At 42.6% G+C, this 23,008-nt stretch overlaps 1 protein-coding gene and 1 long non-coding RNA gene across 2 annotated transcripts in view; one reads left to right on the forward strand and one right to left on the reverse strand.

Moving 5' to 3' along the window:
• Positions 1–749: 749 nt before the first annotated feature.
• Positions 750–23,008, forward strand: part of LOC124300096 (neuroligin-4, X-linked) — a 256,286-nt gene continuing 234,027 nt past the window's right edge. The window contains exon 1 of the mRNA XM_046753774.1: positions 750–1,889. The gene's annotated coding sequence lies outside the window, so the exon portion shown is untranslated. The remainder of the gene's footprint in view (positions 1,890–23,008) is intronic.
• On the reverse strand, positions 7,750–17,295 carry LOC124300097 (uncharacterized). Its single transcript, XR_006907145.1, has 3 exons — positions 17,023–17,295; positions 15,622–15,624; positions 7,750–7,761 (listed from the first exon to the last, which is right to left on the reverse strand). It is a non-coding gene; the product is annotated as an uncharacterized LOC124300097 (long non-coding RNA).

The raw sequence follows: 23,008 nt of genomic DNA on the forward strand, positions 1-23,008 counted from the left end.
TTCAGAAAATTCAAGACACTTCCTGGCATAGTCGATCAAGTCATCGAGTAGTTTATCCCAACGTAATGTCAGAAGTTTCCATTCAGCGGTTTTGAAAACTGCGCGTTGCGACACCAGCACCAGAATTCCCTAGGCGTGTTGGGAATAACCGAATCGACAATCCCCTCAGTTGGCAGGCCCGAATCGATAGCTTGGCGGTATCCTTTAGTCTGGTTGGTAGGACGGTCGACCAGCTGCGCTGAGCTTGCGCGGGGTGATTCGATAAAAGCAAAGCTCTTTGGGCTCCCTCACAGCAACGCTAGATTACCAACTTTAAAGACAGCAGCTTTCGGTATCCAAAAGAAAACCTCGCGTTCGCCAAATCGCGAAAGCACTCTAACCGATCTTTTGAGAGTGGATGAAACCTGAAAAATCCATCAAGTCCTATCATTTTATTTTCCAGGTTTGAGCTCCCCTCAGCACGGGGCTTCGCTGCTCCACGTTTGTCGGTTTTTTCGGAAGCCCCGCGTCTGGATCAGGGCAATTCGAGGATGGGTTCGAAATCCGGTAACCAAAGTAGGCGGCGAACATGGCTAAGGTTGCGCGCTCTGATGACGAGTCGCAGCATCCCTGGACCGCGTCTCGGCGAAGTGTAACCCGTGCGATCGACCCGCGCAACCGAGTCGAGTCGAGTCGAGTCGAGTCGAGTCTTCGCCCCTCTCTGGCGACAGCAGGCGCTCCAGTTCATTCCCGTGTCCAAGTTCATCCCGAGAGCATCGGGCGCGGGTTTCGTAGTCGGTCCGCGTGCCCCGCGAGTTCTACGTCGGATTTCCGTGCGAAAAACGCGAGTCGGAGAGTGGTGCGGTTTTTTATTCGACAGACTGATCAGTCTTGCTCCGAATCGCGTCTCAAAGCTCGAGGAAAATAATTGATCAGACGGCGGTTCAGAAATCGGTGAAAAAATCGTGGTGACAACCAATGTTCGAGTGTCGTTATCTTCATCCCTTACTTCGTCGTCTTACGAACGAAGGATAGACGAGTTGACGGGATTTTGGACTCCAGGTGTTACTTTGCGATGTGGTTGCGGAGCCAAGAGTGCAGCGGGTCAATTGGTAATCGTTTAGTTTGATTCGATGTGCTGCGCTTTAACGCGTCACGGCGACTCTGAGGTGATCGCTCAAAATGCAAAACGCGGTTTTATGCTTCCGCGACGAAACTTGAGAACGTGGAAACAAACATGAGACGGCTGTTTCGAGCCAGAGTTATCGCCCCGTTTACCAACATCGTGGATCGAGCTTTCGGTCACGAAATTTCGGCAACCGGTGTAGGACGAAGCTTCTTCGTCAATTGAATAGGGAAAACTGAGGATTGAGGAGTGAGAAGTTACAACAGTTGTCAATAGCGAAGCGAAAATTCTAGGATAAATATTTCACAGTGTGCGACCTCGTGAGAAAATCTTTGGTAACATGAGAAACTATCAAGAGCTTGCGAGATAACCGTTTCGCTATAGAAATATGATCCAGCTCAAGCTGTAGATGCTGGAAACATATTTTGAACTGAAATTTTCCAAGTTGTTAAAGAAAAACACGATAGCGGAATTTTCATCGAAGAGGGAAAAACGGATTTATAACAAAATATTTTAACCAATGAATAGTGAGTGTAAAATAAGGGTGATAATGATCAACAGCTGGAGTGATGAAAGGTTGAATGAATGATTCATTAGCTTATCGTTGTCAAGTGTGCTAAATAAAATTAAAGGAAATAAAGTAGAACGAATAAATAAATGAATTTAAAAAACAGGGGAAAATTAGTGGGAAATAAAGTGAGTAAAAAATATACTTTGTGGTAATGACAAAGATGCTTAGTATAATATGCCAAGCTTTATCCAGCGGGAGATGACAGATTAAACGGTAAGTATTATACATTGCCTTATTATTATAATAAACAGCTTTATTAATAATCTCGGAACCGTGTTTCGTACAATTTATTACGATAAATTTATCTCTCCGTTGCTGGACGGTTCAGCGTTTAATACTTGCAGCACCGAGCGAATCGTACGATGTCATAAAAAAAAAAAAAAAAAAAAGTTACGGAAAACGGCATAAAAAACGGGGAAGAAAATTGTTGAAAATCGTTTCGAACCACTGCGGCCGCAATTACACGCGGCTATACAGAAGTCGAGATTAACGGACTTGAAACGACTCGATGACAATGCCCCATAATTATTTGCAACGACGGCGGTGTTTCACCGAATCCGCGGATCTTCTGTCTAATTGACTGGATGACCGATTATCCCCTCTTCCTACCGACTCGAACCTCTGATGACTTATTACCCGGATCTTCCGCTCCCGGCGAAATCAGAGCTACGATATATCGGCGAAGGCTCAGCTTTCGCTTATTCCGTGCACTCGGGGCTGTGAATAACGTTAAGAAAAATATTTGCTTCAATAGCGATCCCCGGAAGGTATTCGTAATATAATCTATACTGCTCATTTCCTTCAAGTGAGACGTAATTTAATCTCATATTTTTAGATTTTTTTCGAACAATAAATAAATCGTATTCTGATGTTGTAAAAGAAAATTAAAACGAATGTTTTATAAAATGAACTTGGTTTTTTTTTGGTTCTATTCACCGACGACCAGACTTTTGGGATTGAAAGAAAGTAATCATTGAATAACTGAACGGTTGAAAGAAACACACGATCTGATTACCAACCCCTCCGCCGTTGGATGTAAATCAAATTTCACGTGGATAAATGCGTACAGAATACAAGGTAATTAATATCCGCTAGTTTGCCGGGTTATCTCAGCGCCGATTGCCGTTTATCAAACCCGAATTCAGAGCTCGGAGTAAAGTGATACAATTAGGAGCGAACGTTTGCGATAAAAAGTATCAAGCTCGTGTGGTGGAGAATCCGTGCGATGCACAAAAATTGCCACGCACGCGTCTAAAACCTTGGCTGCAATAACGGCCAGAAAAACGGAAGAAAAATGGATGAATAAATTTTAAACAACAATAATAATATTAACAATAATAATAACAATTAGCGCCAATCACCCGCAATGGCATATGGATGAAAACTCTACGGAAAAACCAAAAAAGTTAAGGGAAACGGCACCCCTCCACTTTGCGGTGAAAGAGAGAAGAAACTTCGATGCCGGAGGATCACCGGTGGCAAAAAATGCAGCCAGCTTTTTGCCGCTACCGCAACCGATAAGTCAAGAATGGCGGAAAGCGGAGGCGGCTGAACCGCGGCGGATTGAAAGGCCCGCCTCTTTCGCAATATTTTGCGCATCCCGACGTTCGCCGAAATCGAAACCTGTACCAGCAGCACATTTTCGATCTTCGGTCACTATTACCGCGGTATTGAGTCGACGTATTCTTTTTCTCTATTCCCTGGTCCTTCTGCTTGTTTCACTTTTTCTTCGTCTTCTTCTGCGGTATCGTGTTGTTTTTGATTTTTTTTTTTTCATTCCTTTTCAAATACAAACAGCGAGCCGAAATAATAAGCTCGCTTTCTCAGCTGCCTCTGTGTATATAAATACGACTATTTTGTTTCGGTGTACTTTCTTGTGCCCCAGAGGTTTGGAACCCAACCCCGTATATTTATCCCCGGCATTGTGAGAATCGAGATTTAATTCCCTGCTCTTGGGGAGATGAGGGGTCGAAAGAGTGGGGTGGGGGGTGGTGGGGATTCATTGAGGGGAACGCGTGGCGAGACACGCGAACGAGAGATTTTAAACCGAGACGTGACCGTTTCTTAATTTTCAAATCGTCAAGTTTCCACGCCCCCTCGAGGCTTTTATTGCTTGGGGGTGGATGGAGGGGGTGAAGAGGGTCGCGTAAAACATGGACATTTCATTCGGCCCGGTATTAAAATTATACGAAATGAAAAACGACGTTTCAGAATTAATTATTCAACATTCAGAGCTTTGACAAAGCTTACCAACGTCTTCTACACGCGGTGTGAAGATGAATTCTACCCTCGCAAACGGATTCCGTAATTATTGCGCCTACAAACCTGACTCGCCCGCCAACGACCCAAAAGTCACTTTCAGATTCGGGAAACGACAAATTTCTTCGGTCTCTGTTCCCTTCTACATTTCCATTTTTCACGGATGTTTGTCAAAAAATTAAGAGGTATCTCGATATAAATGGAAAAACAAACCGTGTTCAAGCTCAGCGAGAATTTTTCAAAGTCGAAATTATTCAGCGATCAGCTTTTCCTTAGAATCATATTTTACCTCTCTAAAAATCTACTCAGTTGCCATGATCCTGAGTCGTTCACACCAATTCATTTTTCGATCCAAAGAAATTAATGGTTACTTGTGCGAACATAAAATTGCTGAGAATATACAGTACGCCGTGTATTTAAAAAATATAGCAATGGATTGGTTAAATCACTCGTGGATACGTGAAAGTTTTTTTTTTTTTTTTTTCTCGTTTCGTATAAAACCTGCACCTGATTAATTCGCAACGGGAATGTGCCAAACGGAGCATTTCAAGCGACGTCGTGAGGCAGGCAACAACACCCTGATTAATAGTTGTTGAATGAAACTTGGGTGATTTTTGACATCCGCGGAGAGCCGTAAGTGCCCAGAGTATGGCAGGAGATGAGGAGGGCGATCGAGCACCGGGGGAGCAATTACCAGGTAGCGGCAAAAGCAAAGCCCCGTGGAACGGAGTGGCCACCCCGTCCCTCTCGTTAATTCTTGCCCCTCGTTGTACAGTGCAGTAATTATAACGTTGGAATGTCGTTTGATGTTGAAAGTACAGTAACTACCCGGCGTCGGCGGAAAGAAACAATGGCCCGTCAGCAACGAGGTACGGAGAGTCGTGGAAGGTGAAAAGGTTGGATGAAGAGTGAAAGGAAATAAGGGGACCGTTGGGGGTTGGCCTGGATTCGACAAACGAACATCATTTGTCTATCGAGACTAATATAACCCAAATTTTCCCCAGCAGACTACAAAATGAGAATTTGTTCGCGCCGACTCGATTCCTTCATCGACTCGCGTACCCTTTTTTCTCACCTCGATCCCTTACCCCTAGCACAAGTCCTCTCCAAGGAGGGTAGAAATGCTTACCCCAATTACACCCAGCGTTCGAACAAATCTCGTTTTCCGGCCCACCTCACCTCTCTTCGACGCCACCCTCGATCCTCATCCACACGTGCCAAACTTTCTAAGGACTCGCAGAAAAGTTTAACTTTGGTGTAAATCTCTAGTCGAAAGAGTAAGACAGAGAGAGAGAGAGAGAGAGGTTCAGCCGATAGTAGATGGATTTCTCACTCGGGATTCTGAATCATCACCGGAATTCCCAAATCACGGTATTACCAAATCGTGCGAGGTTAAAATCAAACAGAAGTTTGAAATGCGATGTTGAAAGTTGACGGGATTTGAAGGTGTCTTTTTAAAGAACCCAAAAACACCGCTGAACACAAACTGTGTGACTTATTTTCCTGAATAATTGTTAAATTTTGAGACTTTGATTGCACAGTTGAACAGATAGATCAGCAAAAGACTTTTTATTTCCAGTGTGTATATGGTCATAGTATAATAATATTGTTCGTTATACTTGTGAGACCTCAAAAGACGAATTCCTGATCACTAAGATTGCAATGGACTCCCTGACTCCCTCTTCGTTGATTCGAACCGGCGAATGGCAGGGAACGAAGTTGCCTGAAGTAACATCAAGCCACTCGGGGCAGTGAGTAGGCCGGTAGAATTATCCGGCATTGCAGGTCGGGAGAAGCTGTAAGACGGAAGTACCGTAGCTAGTTGGTGAGATTCTGTTGAACCTCAGCGCACCGCTCGAGGTTAATCGGTCAAAGATGGTCGGTCAGGTTGCATTTGATCAAAACTTGCGATACCCCGAGTAATCGGTGAGCAGAACGAGCGGCTAATCTGAACTCTGGAACGGCCTGGAGCCGCGGTGAAATCTCGGGACGATGGTCAGTTTGCCGAAGTGAATGACGGGTATCCGTATAGCCGGAAATACGCCCGGGGTGTTCAGAATTTTGTTGGAAAGTTTCACCGCGTCATTGGAACTCCGGGGGATGAGAGTTGGAACGGAATGAGAAGGCTTGGGGGTTGCGATTAAGATGCAAATGCGAGTAGGGTTATCTAAATTTCTTGGTCTTGGAAAAACAAGGAGGCCCAACGTCTCGAGGATGGAAGCACAAGGCTGCGATAATATATACATACATATACAGAGGGAACAAGGATAGCCTGCAGGCGAGAATCCTCGAGATGGAAAATTATTTTGGCAACATTACTTCTGACAGTCTGCGCAGGGTAAATGAACGTCTGAACCGTCGCGGTGGGGAGAATTGCCACGTGAAATGGCCAAAGGGAAAAGCAGAGTGGGAGGGAGGACGGGACGCGCTGTCAAATAAGTTGAAAGCTTTATTAAAATGAAACGGTGCGCGAAAGGTCTCTCCGAAGAAGAAGAAGAGAGGAGACGACGATGAAAAAAGAGACTGAGAGCTGAAGGGAACTCGAAGCATCGCTAGCCTGGAACTCGGTCGGCGAAGCAAGGCTCCGGACTGAGATATCCGATGACGACGTGACTGTGACAAGCGTGAAAAACAAAAGCTACTGCTACCGCAGTGGCAATCGCATTCCTCGAGAAATGCAATAGCCATTATTAAGGTCAGGCCACCCGTGAATGCAGTTACTCTAAATGACTCTCCTCTCTCAACGACTCCGTTTCACTGCCGACGGTCGCTTGTGACTTCCTCAGCTTCCTGCTGTCTTTTCACCGTGAAGTGCAACGGTAGGAATTAGTCGTCGACGTGGGATTCCTGGTTCGTTGATTAGGGACGGGTAGCCAACAAGTTCAAGACTGGAACACTTACTTCTGTGGATTCGTGAGTGTCCTGATTCATCGGTACCACATCCGCGATGTGTGTTAAAAAAATAACAAGAATTTTGTAATTATGCGTGTTGCATTAGTCTGGTTCGCGCAATTTTTTCATTGTTATGTTGGTAAGCTTGTCTGAAAAGTTGCTGTACTGTTTTAGCCGTATTGGATATTTAGTCTTTTGTCAGCTGTCAAAAAGGTTACATCTGTTTTGATAGAATCGACGATTTCGAAAATGAATCAGAGAATTAATGCAACACGCAAAATTATAAAATTCTCCTAATTTTTTGAACACACTTCACATTTCGTATTGTAGTGAAAAATTCATCTCGTTTGATATTTTAAAGTTCGATAAAGACTGTTAGAGTTCCCGATCCAATTCTCTCTTCTAACAATAAGCAATCGAACTTGTTCTGACCGTTTGACTAGTTTTTTTTTTTGGTTTTTTAAACAAAAACAACTAATGAACAGCTTGTGACTTTCAACTCGGCTTTATAACGTCGGTTGAAAGATATGCCTGCGGGATAACAGGTCGAGAAATCTCAATGTGCTTTTCATGTAGCCGCGGATAAAATGGGCAACGAACCGTCGAGGTGGTTCGCCATTCTGAATATGGTTGTAACCGCATTTTAAGCAACAAGTATGCATCGTACCGTTTATACTCTGCCAGCCTCATTGTGGCCACAATGTGCTCGTTAGACTGGCCGACATTCTAACCTGCGGAGATTACGCAATAGCCATTATAGAACAACCGTTATACCAAGGTCCGTGTTCTCGATTACTTTTTCATATGGTTTTTTTTTCAATTTTCTCTCTACTCATAAACCTCAGGCCAATGATCACTATCTGTACCCATTTCTTGAATGTACGTTAGAGGAATTTTACATGTTTCAGTGCCTTTCGGGGGACTTTGTTGTATTCTCGATGATGTGAGCGATTCTGAGCATTGTTTGAAAGAGAGTGAAAGTTGTAAAAGACAGAGAGAGAGAGAGAAACAGAGACAAGTGGAACATTCTTGAATCTAACGACCTTCGGGGGCACTTAACCGTTCCTGGAAATATACCCATTCAAGAGTCTGGCGATGAGACGCATTCGGGAAGTTTTGACGTGGAGAAGAAAACGTCGAAAAAGAGAGAGAAAGAGAGAGAGAGAGGAAGAGAAGAACCGGCAAACTCCTTCTATAAATCACGCTCCATGTATGGGTGGAAAAAAGGACGTGCAAAGAGGAAAAAAAAAGAACAAACCCAAGAGAAAACATCCGTTCATCCCTCTCACCATCTACCAAATTTGGACTGCCGTCTACTCGCCATTCTCTTCGAGGACGGAAAACATTTGGAAAATATTTCATCCTACGGTCTAAAGACATTCTCGCTTTCTCCGTTAGTATTATGCAGAAAAAGGTGAATTCATTCTTCATCTTTTATAGGGTAAACGGACAGTGAGAGCAGACCGAAGAATCTGGGTAAAATATCTCGTTCGACGATGGATCGAGACACGATATTAATCACACGCCCAATTGTTTGTTGATCGCGCTTTCGCAACGTTTCGAATAAATTATATTTATATACGTCTGTTTTCCTTCCCCCGGGGTGTGTTGATCCATCCGAGAAACGAGACACGGCGAGACGCGCGTTTCCATGGCTACGATTCTCGCCCGCGAGAATGGCTCTCTCGATTCCAACCGAAATTCAATCCCCCAGCCAATGGTAAGCGACCTTCCAGAGTACCTCTCGGACCTCTAATTTCGAACGCCTTATAGAATATCACCCTGTTCCTAATTCTCATCCCGGCGACTGGCAAGGGTGGGGAACGAAAACCGGAAGCGAGATCGGACCGCGGCACGTGCCACAATGAAGCTTCCGGTACCGAGACACACCGTTGACAATGCCGTGTTCAAGAGGGAACTCGTTTCCCACAGGAAGACCCGGCGGCACCGTGTCTTTTGAACTTTCGACCTTGCGGACATTTTATACCCGCAGCTCACGCGTCGTTAATTATTAGAATCACGTCGACTTGATAACCCCGTTGCGGTTGAAAGACGCGGCCGCTGTCGAGATCCCTGTGTTATTTCAGGGATGAACGTACACAATGGTTGAAAATTTAGGGGGTGGGGGTGGTTCACCGGCTCTTATTACGCGGAAATATCAGCCCCTGATCTTCAGCCGTTCATTCGACACAACGGAAATGAAACTGGGCGTGAAGATTATTCATTCGTCGTGTTTGTCTGTCACGTGGATATCCGGCACGGAAATCATTCCTTCTATAATAGTTCACGAGATGCTTTGATGACAAACCGGCTTTTCAAGGATATCGTTGCTTATTATTTTGCGAGGAAGCAAAATTTCAACATCAACGGAATCATCCGGGGACTGTTAATGAGCTTTGGTTATTTACTTCGATATAAAGTGGCTACAACTTCGCTAATCCGATAATTAGTAAAGGGTCTTTGTACTGACTAATCATTATACAACGATGCACGAAGCCGGGAGAATCAGCCTTTGAGATTATGTACAAGAATCTGGTAACTGTGACGAAACATCTGAAAGCTAAGTTAAATTTCAATAGATAACTTGAAACCTTTCTAGGCAATTATTCTTGGCCCAAAATTCTTCGCTCTCTGTGAAACGTGTGAATTTGTGAAAAAAAAAACAAAAACAAAAAAACGCTATGCAAGATGACTTGCACAATTCTATAGGATAGACTGAAGAAACATTTGCCGAAAGAAATGTACAAATTTGTAGTTATGAAAAAGATGGACATTTTCTTTTTTTTAAATTCTGTCTTTTTATAAATAAGTACAAAGTTCTCTCAAGAAACAATTCCGATCTAAAATCAAAACTGCGAAAAATAATTGTGATTTTTCCCCAGATTCAAGCTGATCCAGAATTCTACTGATCAGTGATTTTGTTTCCGGAATCTGCTGGACCAGCAATCGAAGCTTCGGCGCGGCTTAAATAGACTTGTTCGTTTCTCTGTCGCGTGGTTCGCTCGAAATTGCGAGTTTGCTCAAAGTTCGTCACTAGAATGGATGTCAAAGGGCGAAGAGCGATCGCCGTTTACGAGTGAAGTTTGCATCGCAGCTGACATTTATAGTGACGTGGAGAAATGCAAGCCTGAAGCCTGACTGCAATAGTTTAGTTTCAAATACGAACATCTCTGGTTGAATCTCATTAAACATAAATTGGATCCTTATTTTCAATAACAACAACAACAACGAGCGCGGAAACTTCTCATCGGTTAATCATCCGAGCACCAGCCAAGGCTATTTACGCTTAACTTAAATTCGTGTCAAGAAGCATCCTGGTTAATTAAGCAGAGAAAATTCGCAAACAACAAGATGGAGCATTAATAATCAAAGACAAATACGAGGGATAAACAACGGCTTAATAAATCGATATCACAACGTCAGGTAATGAAAATTCGCTTCATTTAACGAATCGATTTACTAATACATTTTTCACTCTCTTTTAAACCGGCTCCAAGACATTTTTTTTTCTCTCGGCCCGGACTTAAATTAGATCAAGATAATCAATTCTGAATAAAATAATAATACTGGTCTCCTTGGCATTGCTTCGGAGATGCCGAGACGACACCTGAGTTGAGTTACAGCTGTTCTCGAGATCGCTCGCAAATAATTTACCGATAATTGGTGACAGCGGTGGGACGCAAAATGCGGATATGTGATATCTGTGCGAAATGGTAGATTCGTGGATTTAAACTAGCGTTAAAAAGCGGAGATTCAAGTTTTTCAAAGACGCGATAGCCCCGCGCAGTGACTAAAGTTAAGTGAAAAACTCTGCGAGTGGCGTTTTGCCAGATGTGGAAATGGAATATGAGGTAGAATTTCAATTCAGTTAGTGCCAGGCGTAATCAACCTCGGCAATAACTTTCACTTACACCAGAGGATGAATATAAATTCCGGCAAAATTCTTTACGCAAGAGACGCGACGAGGGTGAGGATGTTCGTAAATAGAAAGTCTGCGTTACGTGATAACAGTCGGTGAATTTTCCTCGCCTCTCTCCCGTCATCTCACTCTCGCTTTTGTCTTGATGAAAAGTTGGTCGCGAAAAAAGGAAAAAAAAAAAAACAAAAAAGCACTAGCGATCGCAAAAAACGAGAGTTTTGTCACTCGCAGCGTCGACGTTTCATTGACGTAAATTCGCGCAAACTTTTGACGAAACTTCTTGTCAATAATATTTATTCGAAGGAATTGAACCCCGTCCGATTACATAAGCCGACACAATTTTTATTTTCTAAAATGGTGTTGACTATTTTTTTACTAATTCGGTAACACTCATTACGAATTCGTTATTCATTTTATCGTATCGCATGAGGTTTTTAATAAAATCAATATATCCGAATCAGAAGCTTGGCCTGCGTTCAAAAATTTTGTACATAATTTTTTGGTCGATCGCAAACATCCATATTATAAAAACATGCTGGCAACGTTATTTGGTAAATATAAAAAATTAGAATCTGATATGATTATAAAGCACCACTTCTTAGATTCCCGACTAGATTATTTTGCCGAAAATCTTGATAATTTTACTGAAGGACAAGGAGAACGATTCCATCAAGATGTTAAAACTATGGAAACAAGATAGAAAGGTAGATGGAATGTAAATACGATGACTGATTACTGTTGGTTATTATTAAAACGTGATATCGTAGATAAAATCCATAAACCTCACCCCCAAGCGTAATTGTACGGAAAAACGCAAAAGATATCAGTGAGAAAAATCGTAACGTAACAATTGTAATTGATATTTTCATTGTAAGTGTTTGGATAAATATATTTTCGATTAAATAAATTGATTTCATTTTCAAAAAATACACAATGAACGTTTCTTTTTTTCTATTGTTTTATATAAAAATCAGATGTTACGGAAAGAAAATCCGGACGTTTCTGACCTCACGACTCGTGAAATAAAGGATAATAGCCATTAGAATGAGAAAAACGTTAAAAAAATTCTTCACATTTAGGCCCGTGTTGTCGGCTGTCGATGTAATCTTTTTCTTACAGGCCCTGTCGAGTTTGGCGTCATTTTTTTTCTCTCCCCCCGCACCTTGACGTTCGGTAAACCTCGTTAATCGAATGCACCGCACACGTCAAAAGCAGCCTTCGTTAATTAAACCTCCTTCGACGGTCTGGCATAAATTTTCCCGCTATTTTTCGGCCTGCTTTTAACGGCTAAACCAGTGATTTCGGACACCCTGGCTGCTCGAAAGCTGCGGTTAAGCTTTTCGCTCGGCGTCACTTTGGCACCGACGTTCGCTTTCGCTGGGATAATTATAGTTAAGTGGTTAATGGAAATCCTCGGCTACACGAGCCGGCTTCGAACCGAACGAGACTGGCTGGTGGTTTTTTAAAAAGCCTTTGCAAACAATTTTTAGGCATCCTCGAAAAGCAAAGAGCAGCTTTAGCCTGGTTTCGTTTTTTCGAATCATATCGGGTTTGAAATCACGTTCACGTTCAATTCGGAAACTGCATTATTTAAAATTTTTTGGTAAACCAGGAAACTTGAAAAAACTACTTTAGATGACTTGATTCCTCGTGAGAGGAAGCGAACCACCGTATTGGTTCTGTTATAACTGAATATTTAAAACGAACTAAATTATTTCGTACACACGAATCGTACGTTAAGGTTCAAAAAATTCGTTGTCTATTTTTTAGTTGCGGTATTGGTTTGTTCTTAAGGAAAGATTCGCCTACCAAGATAGTTACCAACATTTACGGTAGAAAAGTTGGGTTTGCTACTTTACGTTTTACGTCTCGAAGCTCTTTCCGGTAGAAGAGAAGAAAACTCCGGGCAACTCTCGAGACTGAAAAGTTCTCGAATCTGTGGTTTGCGGGTTGGTGAAGGGATATACTTTCGTTTTCTTTTATTTTTCCGACAGTTTTTCCATTCCAGCATTCCGTAGCCAGCGATGAATAAACTTGGAAAATGTATAGGTACCTACATCCAAGGGTTCATCTTCTGCGATCTGAAAGAATAATAAAAGTATCCGCAAAAGCTTTTGTCGAAAGATCAGAGGCCTCAAAAGAGTCCTCGAAATCACGCTGTACACACACACCGGGTTCCCACTTCGGTCCCTTTTCGTCCTCCTAATGATATGAAAGGGGGTATTTTCCCCTTTCATTCTTTCAAAGGACCCATACAATCGTCCGATCCCAGGACCCTTGTTACCCCCTCCACCCGACACTTTTGACTCGAGAATTTCGTCCACTTTTCAATTTCGAGATACGTGAGGACTGCCGTGCCCGATCACAAAGCTGTCGTCGATGTATAAGAACAGAAGCCGTAAAAGCGAAGAATAAGAGAGGCGAGGGGAAGAAAACAAGTCGGAAGAAAGGGCGGAAATTGATGAAACCCTTTCCATGAAAGGCGAAGGTTTTTGATAACAGCGATTTAGATTACGGCTTCATCGTGTTCGCGTTTGTTTATTCATCGTCTTCTATGTTTTCTGTCATTTTTTTTTTTTCTTTTTTGTTTCAACTATTGTGTTTAGATTCACGGTGCTCGGGCGGTAAAGGAGGGGGGTTGGAATTATTTTTTTTTTATTTTCAACGTAAACGAAAAGTTAAAACAATTTGAGTTCACGAACAAAGCCTGAGTGAGTGCAGAAAGCAGAGTGCATGATCAGAGTTCGGAGATTAGAAGGCGATAGTCAGATCGAGTGAAATGGAGACTCTGTTAGATAAGAGAGAGGAAGAATGACTCGTGACTGTGAAGAGAGACTCGGCCAAACTCAAATTGCTTCGAGTGTTTTCATTTTCTTTGGAGGAAAAAAAAAACAAAACTCCTCAAAACAGGTATGATTCTAGACCATCCAAGCTGTACCCCCCACCCCCTTCAAGCTCGCATACGATTCCCGCAATCTCATAACCAATGACAAAAAACGGGGTTTAACTAGCTCACCTAGTCCCGAGTCAAGGGAATATCGAGTATGGGAGGGAGTTAGGAGAGGGAGAGGAAAAAGCTCTTTGCCGCAGCAGCCTCGGTAGGAGAAGAAGTATCGATTGTATCGGGGCACGTGCGTCGCGGCCGCAGCGTCGAGTGCGGAATAATCGGTCTATATACCTAACAATAAGTTTCGTACGTGATGCGCAGCGTAGCCACCGTGAACCCATCGCCCTAGGATTCCTTAGGAAATAGCGAATTCCATGCCCGGGTGTTTGCTTTTTTACGCGGTTGCTTCTCCGAGGCTCGAAGACTCGCGAGCTTTAAAATCTCGCGTAAAACACGCCGCGCATTACATTGCGAGAATTTTGTCGAGTCCAGGCTCGATCGGTTCAGCCGTCCACCAAGCCCCCAATTTTCCTCGCTTATTCACTCTGCCCGATGACGGGCATTCACGCAGCCGTAATCAGATAGAGTTTAGTGGCCGATAAAGGACTCGGGTGAAAACCACGCCGCCGTTAACCGTCAAAAACGATTATTGACCCCGGTGCATTGAGCACGCTCAGGGCGGCTTTCCACGCGGAACAATTCAACTCTGCGCGTGACAGCGTCATGGGACATCATTACGGAGGAACAAAAGTCCATTTTTGTTACATCGTGAAATAACTGTGACGCTTAATTGGCTTGTGGGACACTCGTTTAATGATCAGTGAAAAATCTTACAAACTGTTCGTGTATTTAGCAGATTTCGACGTGAAACCACTTTTCAATACGTATGGAAATAAAGCAGCTTTCGACGTTCCGACACCAAAAATCAGCAGGATATTACTAGTTACAATAGAAATCAATGAATTTTTAAAATGTTTGCACTAGTTTTTTCTGCAGAGTTGATTCTACCGTTTTGAATTCGTGTGGCAAGAAATTGCGATAAAGTTCAGGCTCGTGGTTAACAGGCTCGTTAGGATGGTCCTAAAAACGTCATTCCTAAATTTAAACCGACTCGCCCCCAAATATGCTCCAGGTAATTTGAAAATAATTCCCTAATTTTTACAGATTTTTATCTCAACTCTGACCCGTGTCCCATAAAGGGTAAATTCCATTCAACCCTTTCGGGGGCACATCAAATCCATTTAACGGATTCCGATGGATTTTGGCGTAGGAGAATTTTTTGGGTCGCTGATTACGAATATGAACTTAAAAATTCAAAATTCAAAATGGCAGATGCGATATGACGGAGTGGAATCCAAAAAGTCATTTGAATTCGATAAAACTCGGTACTCATGGGTTTTCGAGATGACTGATCACGAATCTGAACTCGAAATTACGAAATTCAAAATGGTGGATCCAAGGTGGCAATATCAAGTGACTTGGGATTTTGGTTCACCACGTTGGATCCGCCACTTTAAACTTAAACATTTTGAGTTCGGATTCCTAATCAGCGACACAAAAAACTCCCCTGTGCCAAATTTCATCTGAATCCGTTCGGTAGATTTGATGTGCCTTTGAAAGGGTTGAATGGAATCTCCGGTCGAAATTCAAAAATGACCTTTTTAAGGACCACCCGAAGGCTAACAAATTCACCAGGACGATTTTTAAAATAAGAAGAAGAAAACAAAATACGATAAAAAAAACAAAACATGGGCAAAAATGTTAAATCTTGGTGTCGTAAAAATACGATAAACGGGGGGAGGATGAAATAAGCCGTGACTCGAGGACATCGGACTAAAGATAAGAACTTTGGTTCCCCGAACGTGAAGCGAAGCGCTAGACGTTAGCGACTTTACGAGGGTGCGGATCGAGTCTCGCACCTGTCTTCTAGTGTAGATTCAACCCCCTCAAAAAGTTTCGTCGACGAACCCCTGCGGAGTATCGTCGACCGTCTCAAAATTCAAATGCTAACCCAGTTGCGGGAACTCCGTTCAAAATTCACTTCCATCCTTTCCCCCCCAAGAAGAGAGTTTCGATTGTGCGACGAATCGCTGCAGGTTATTCAAATTGAGACGCAGAAACGAGGCCCGTATTTTTTTTATTTCAATTTTCACCGTCCTCAAGGACAGGACGCGAAATGAAAATGGAAGGCATCATTGCCCGAAGCGGGACAGTGATCGAAATTCGTTCGGCCAGTTTGTTCAAGCGTTGATTTCTTCCCGGATACTCTTTAATCCGCAGTCAGGCGCTCGGCGAAACTCTCATATCCTTTTTTGATCCTGGTCGGTTTCAGCTTCGGAATCGCTCGAGGGCTATTCGCATTTTGTCGAGAAACTCGTTTCGGCGTGTGTCATGTGGTTGGCTGAGCTCCTATTCTCGTTTTCTTTTGTTCTTCCTTAGAACCGGTTGATCCCGTTTCCCCTTCGGCCGTTCAATTTTTTGTTGGTTAAAATATTTACACCGTTCCGTGTGCGGTCGCCTTGAAATTGCGATGTTAAAAAAGAGCGAGATGTTTTTTAAAATTTTTTTCTGCGAACAAGGAAAATACAAAACTACCGTCCATCAACCACCGCTGTTGTTGAAATCCTGAAAAACTTGCAACTCGGTAATCGGATGTCCCGTTGGATGGTATGTTTGTAACTAGAATTGTTTCACGTCCCTCTACTGTGATTCCAGCTGAAGAGATTTTATCGACATGCACAGCGGAGAATCACTAGCGAAAAATATTCGCAGGGTATTCGAACACAATTTGACACTCCAATTCCGAAGGGTGTTCACAATTATTGAAGAATCTCGTGTTACACAGAGAGAATATCGGGTAGTATATTTCAGCGCCTGCAATTACGTTGTAACGATTTAAATATCCCCGAATAGAATGAAAACAAGTACTTGGTGGTAATTGACTCGTAGTTTCCATGACGTGGTGCTCCTCTTTCTAGATTCAAACCTCCTGTCCTTTCGAAGAAAAAATCCCTCTCTTTCTATCTTCCAAAATACCTCTTTCGGAGCGTAACGTGTTGAATTTTCGTCCTGTATAAATTTCTTCTGTATTTTTTGAGTAATCAGATTTTGATAACGAAGGCCGGTCAAAATATCTCCAATAAGATCCTCGGCGTAAAGTCTCCTCCCCCCCTCCCTCCGTAAAACATCCCTGCTGAACAAAATTTCCCTTGAAAAAATCCCTCCCCCTCCCTTCCCCAACATCCCTTACGAAAACGCGGGGGGAATTTCAAAAATTATATTGTATATTGTGGATGATAACCTCGATACAAACTATCGTACTTTTTTGGCATAAAACGGTTAAACCAAGACAGTTGTTAAACAATCATCGAATCAGTGTGAAATTATACACACTGACATTTTTAGTTCCGCTTAACGCTCAGTCCTTAACTATTTTTATTTTTTACCACAATAGAAAAATACAGTTCGAGGTACAAAATAAAAATTAGTTTTTTAGGTGTTACCGGAAAGTCTAGTATTCGTTACTATGCTTTCTCATCACGATCACCGTTATTAGATTTTCCTGCAACTGTTGCGAAAATTTAAAGCTTATGCGACAATAAATTGACGTTAAAGCCTTCTTTGACTAAAAAAGTAGAGTAAACCTCAGAAACTGATTTTGCGTTGCAATTACCAAAAAAGGATCGACGATAGCGCAAAATCCGAGGCGTACCTCGTTTTTCGTAATTCCAACAATATTCGAACAGTTCTTTTAACGATACCTGTTTTACTCAATTTTTCTAGTTACTGTAACAAATGAAATTTTTCTCAGTGCATTAAATTTAGCGACGTATCTTCGAAAACGAAATAACATAAATATACGCTTTGAACGAGCGTCACGTCAATAATCACGTCGACTAATCTGAGATACTAGATACCAAAGGATAAGCGATTGTAAGGAAAAAAATTCTAATATTAAGACGACGAAACTTCTACCAAACATACGAAAATTCATATGAGAGAGTATTTAAAAGCGAATACAAAAAAATCAGAGAATCAATTGTACAAAAGAAAGACGATTTACGTTTACAATCTTAACATTACATAATTTCAGACCGACAGTTTACGTATTTAATGAGTGAATGATGGAATGGAGGAATAAACGAATAAACGAATACACAACGCGTTAGTCGGCTATTGTTATAAAATCGTGATATAAATAAATTGAAACGAAATACAAAAAATTTTGATGTACGACATAAAACTCTTTCCAATTTATTTTTCATCAACCCTAAATTATTACAACGTGACTCAAAGAAGCAAATCGGTAAGAATTACTGAAAACCGAAGCGCCGATGATGTCTGACATATACACCACCCCCAAATACTGTACAACGGACGGAAGCACGTCCACCAGGAAAAAGATAAATGGGAAGTTGTAACCTGGTGTGCGAGAGTAAACGGCTGAAGGGTGTCACAGAGTGTCGTATAGTACGAGCCCAGAGTCACTACCGGAAGAGGGAAAAGTTTGACACAAAGAGAGAGAGAGAGAGAAAAGCCTTGGGTATCGAGTCTGGTCAATCACCCGATTCTCGCCGGATGTTTTGCTCTAGTCTAGCCAAGGAGTGAGTATTGGAGGAAAAACGAGAAGCGTCGCGACGCTTTGAGACACTACGTGAAAAGGGAAAAGGATTTTTTCCTTTTGTTAAGCGAGGGTGAAACGTGGCTGTTGACAGCTGGATGCAGCGGTAAAAATGGTCGTAGACATCGAGCTGACTGACTGGCGACGAGCGTCGTTCGATGCTTCCGGTTGAATTTTCCAATTTCCCGGAATATTTCCCCCGTCATTTTACCGAACCTCACGTTCGTTCGATTCGCCGACGCGTAGCTGTTAGTTAAAATTCCCGCCGGTCTCTCGATCCGCCTTGAAGCCACGGGATATTCGCCCGAGTCCTCCTATTCTCTCTGCAGGATGTTTTAAAAATCACTTTCCGATTCCCGCTTAGTATGCCGGAACGAGTCGCGTTAGTCGACTGTGATATTGCCTCGCACAGACTATTTTATCAACATTTCCAATTCCCTTTCTCTTATCACAGCGTGTATATTTTTCTTTCATTATAATTCGTGTCGTTTCATCCTTCGCTCGTTCGCCCGCCCGGGAAAATGAACGAATCCTCTGAGACACTTTCCTCTTCTTCGTCTCGTTTCTTTGTGAATTTTTTTTTGTTTCCTCTTTCGCCCAGAGATTGACGAATGGGAGTTTAACCGATGTGACATACATGCCGTGTACATTGCACGCATCCCTCATCCTCACTCTTCTCCTGAATCTTACACGAAGCAATAACATTCTAGTCTAGAACTGTTTCTTTTGAAATTCGTCACCATGGTAGATTGAACGAATGAAGAAAATTCGTCTTAGACGGTCATTATAGTAGGAAATATTGTTACAAAGGTTAAAATCAATCGTCTTGTCCCCCTTTCCAATGATCTCTGGTAATCATCGTAGATAAAATATATGTAAGAGCTTTCACATGTCATAAAATAAATAAGGTTGCCGTGTCCACTGATATTATTGTAAGAACAGTCTTGTTATCGAATTTGAGCTCTGAGTACCCTTTCTATTTTTTTTTTTTTCTTTACCAACCCAATTATTTATTACATAACGCCCAGTCCGTTACAATATTTATTACAACGTTTCAACCTGGCCTGGTATACAGAAGAAAAAAACAATCAGTCACGGAAGAGTTGCGATCAAAAAATAATTTTACAACGAGCTTTTTCTGTATAAAGGGAGTATTTCAATCTTGCGAATCTTGCGATTTGAAATAATTAGTATACACAATTTTATTCATACAATTTCCACTTGTTCCGAGGGTGATCGGACACTGCTGTCTCACCTAACGGTCACTTTTCGTCGACATCGAATCGCCAAAGTCCGCGTTTCAGATGTCAACCGGTGATCGGGTCAACCACGAGTAGCGAGGTTGGCGAACGTGTTCCAGGGTCCACTCAGACCGTCCATTAAACCGAATTTCGAAACGGAAAACAGCATTACATCGGCCTAATTTTGGTTATGGGAAAAGTTTCCGTCCGGCATGTGGAGGAGCATGGGAAGCTCCGTTATGTCGTTGAGTATACGATAAATGCTTCTTCGAGTCTACGCCAAATTCGTTGATATAGCTTACAGTCTCTCTCACCGCAATGTTGTTATATATATATATATATATACGGCATGTGCGCCCTTGCACTCTGCCTTGCCGGTTAATGTCTGCAGGCAGCAAGTAATTGCGATCTATACCTTTTACGGGTTCCGAAACTTTCCGGTTAGGCGAGCTTGGAAGCACGAGGCGTATGCTTGCGCATGCAGGTGAGAACCTGTGTATATCTTGCACAATGATATTATACCATCGTCTAACTACTGGTTCGCCATGCAGTTGCCGTGTTTTATCGCCCTTTTATGTAAGAGAACTCGTTGGGTATCGTTAAGGGATTTTATCTGGTCGGGAGGTCAAAAAAAGTGATTTTTCAACGGACATTTCAATTTATTGATACAAAAATTTGTACACGTGTTGGGGTAGCGTTGAACTTTGTTCTGATATTTTTTCTTTTTTTTTTTTTTATTTGTAAAAATGATGATTCTTAAAGCTGCTGTAGCCGATTTCCGGGAGCACTTCTGGAAAAGGGGCGTTTTGCGGTGAGCGACATATCTTTGGACTGGATCATCCGAAACGAGAAGAACCAGAGATTTTTAGTTCACGTAAGGTATTGTCTGGTTTTTAATCGATGGAATGAGCAAAATATTAATTTTTAACAAAACGGCAGCTTCTGAGGAAAAAAAAATAATTCGATTTTCAATATCAATTTTCGCATCGGTTTGTTTGTGAAATGGAAAATATTTATCGGAGAGAAAAAAAACTTCGATCAAGGACTGAAAGATATATTCGTAAAGCTTGTGTAAAAATTTGAGACCGATCGGTTTAGCCGCTTCTGAGAAACCTTGCTCACCGACTTTTAAAACATAGTTTTGAGAAAAACGCGTTCAAATTTTCTTCAAAAGGACTTTCAAACGCTTCGGGACGTCTTTGCAAATGTGCGCGTAACGTCGAGAATACTTGTTGGATCGACCGTTTTCGCCCCTGTAACGCACCCTGGATGCGGCGTAGTGCACAATTCGGTGACTCTCCCGCATGCATAATGCATTATGCGCGTACACAGAAGTGCAGAGCTGAGGTACAACGCGTACGCTCGGCGTGTGTTCCTTGGATTTGCATAATAGGCGAGTGGCTCCTAGGCGAGCTCGACTACGCGGGATTAACGAGTAGAGGGAATGGAAATATCAACTGCGAGTTGCGCCGGTCGCGAGGATCAAGTGCAGAAGTTGCACAGGATTGACTGTTTTTCTTGGCGTGTTGTGAAGAGTTACAAGTGTAGGTAGCTTCGGATAATTGTGGGTGGGGTGCAAAAATGCGAAAGACCAAAAAGTCGACGGGATGAAATCCCGAAAGTCAAACTACCCGCAATTAAAAACGTGAAAAGACCACGAATACGAAAAGATGACTTGTAGAGAAATGAGAATTGAGAACGCTAAAATGTATAAATAAATTTGTACCGACATTTTTTCATTTTTGAGAACGGCCGAGATCACGAAGAGCAAAACATTGAATTTCGAAAATACCGAAGGGTCGAAGAGTCGAGTTTTCAAACGTCAGACTCGCGCCTTTGTAGAAAATCTACGAATCCGAATTCATCGACAACGACTGGCCGAAGACTCGAAAGGTCGAAATCCCGAAAGCCGCCAAAGACGGAACGGGCAAAGCGCCGAAGGATCGGATGACGTCGGAAGCCGTGAATTCCCGGCCGACGTCTCGTGTCGTCCGGCACAAGTCTGCTTTCGGCTTTCCGGCCCTTCCGAATTTTGCCGATCTTAATTTTGCTCATTCCGAACTTTCCCTGTCGACAGCCAATTTTTTCGGTATTTCGGCCGTTCGAAGCATCAGCCGATCTCAATTTTTAACCTCGTAACTTTAATTTTTCCGCATCTCCACGTTCCGTGGTTTGGTCATTCGGATCCAGACTGTTCTGAAAATGCTTTATCAGATAAGAGAGCGTTCGGTTAAATGAACTTTCCGGTAAAATAGTCATTCTACCGAGTGATCGATCGAAAATCCCAACTTCGGTACGCTGATCACTCGTTGTTTTAAAATTCGTATCTTCAAAATTTCGGGTTTTTGACCAGTGGACTTCTTGGTCCTTGGCGATTTTAACCCTCGCCGGTAATCATCATCGTTGAAATGAATGACCGCAGGTGAGAAGCGTTTCATCGAGTGGCTCTCTCTGCACTTGACCCAAAAAAATTGATCAACCAATTAACGACGAACAAACCAAACCACCCATTGATGCCCTGGGTGGCGGAGTTTTGTAACCCAAATTTCAAAACCTCTCTTGTTCCGTATCAGCCAATTCCCTGGGGTGTTTTACGCCGCAGAAATCCCCTCCTTGCGAACGCCCCAACATCCGTCAATTTCACAGCGAATACGAGAAAATCTGAGGTAAAAAGGCGCGGCTCGAGGCTGTGGAGAAGGAGAAAAGCTCCGTGTAATACTCGGCGTAACGAAGATGATTACGAGAGGGGAAAGCTCCGAGGCTTAATTGTGAGACGATTCTGTATCCGACACTTTGGCGAGTCGTTACGGCCCGGGGGAAAAATCGATTCCTGGAATATTTGGCGACAGGTTCGTGACGAGGATTCCATACTCACTTATCGGGAGCTTTGACATTTTTTTCTCTCTCTTCAATGAAAGCTCGGAAAAAAAACTTCCGTGATATCGAACATTCTGTTTGTTCATTCCGCACAGAGAGTTTCCGGCAAAAATAAAGAAGCAAAGGATAAAAAAAAAACCCAAACATGGTCACTTCGGAAGATTTTTTAACTCGTATACGTGCTCTTGAACAAAAAGCCCGGAATTTTACGACGCCGAATCCTCCTGAGCGAGCTTTTTAATAATTCGAAATCCGGGAAACGAGAGTCGTGGTGGAAAAAATTAATCAACAAAATGACACACGGTTGAGGGAAGGCTTCATTTTCAGAAGCTTACGGTAGCTTCGAAGCTCGAGCTGAACGACAACGGAACAACAACAAGAGCAACGCTGCGACAATAAAAACAATTCAACCACTTCAGCTGCAAGGAATAAGCTCTAAGCTTTCACCCTCAGGATTTGACGCGGTTCATAAACTGTACGTCTACCGTTGGCGGAAAGCTGCGCACGAGCAAAGCTCAAAGACAGTTTCCCTCGTCCGCTTATCGCCGTTGATGCTTGTGCGCCACTTATCAAGCTTCAAGTAAACTTTTACCAACTGCCAGCAGAGACCAGACTCTGGGTTTCACAGTTTCTTCA

The sequence above is a fragment of the Neodiprion virginianus genome, chromosome 3, assembly GCF_021901495.1.
Source record: "Neodiprion virginianus isolate iyNeoVirg1 chromosome 3, iyNeoVirg1.1, whole genome shotgun sequence".
In the NCBI taxonomy this organism is placed as follows: Eukaryota; Metazoa; Arthropoda; class Insecta; order Hymenoptera; family Diprionidae; genus Neodiprion; species Neodiprion virginianus.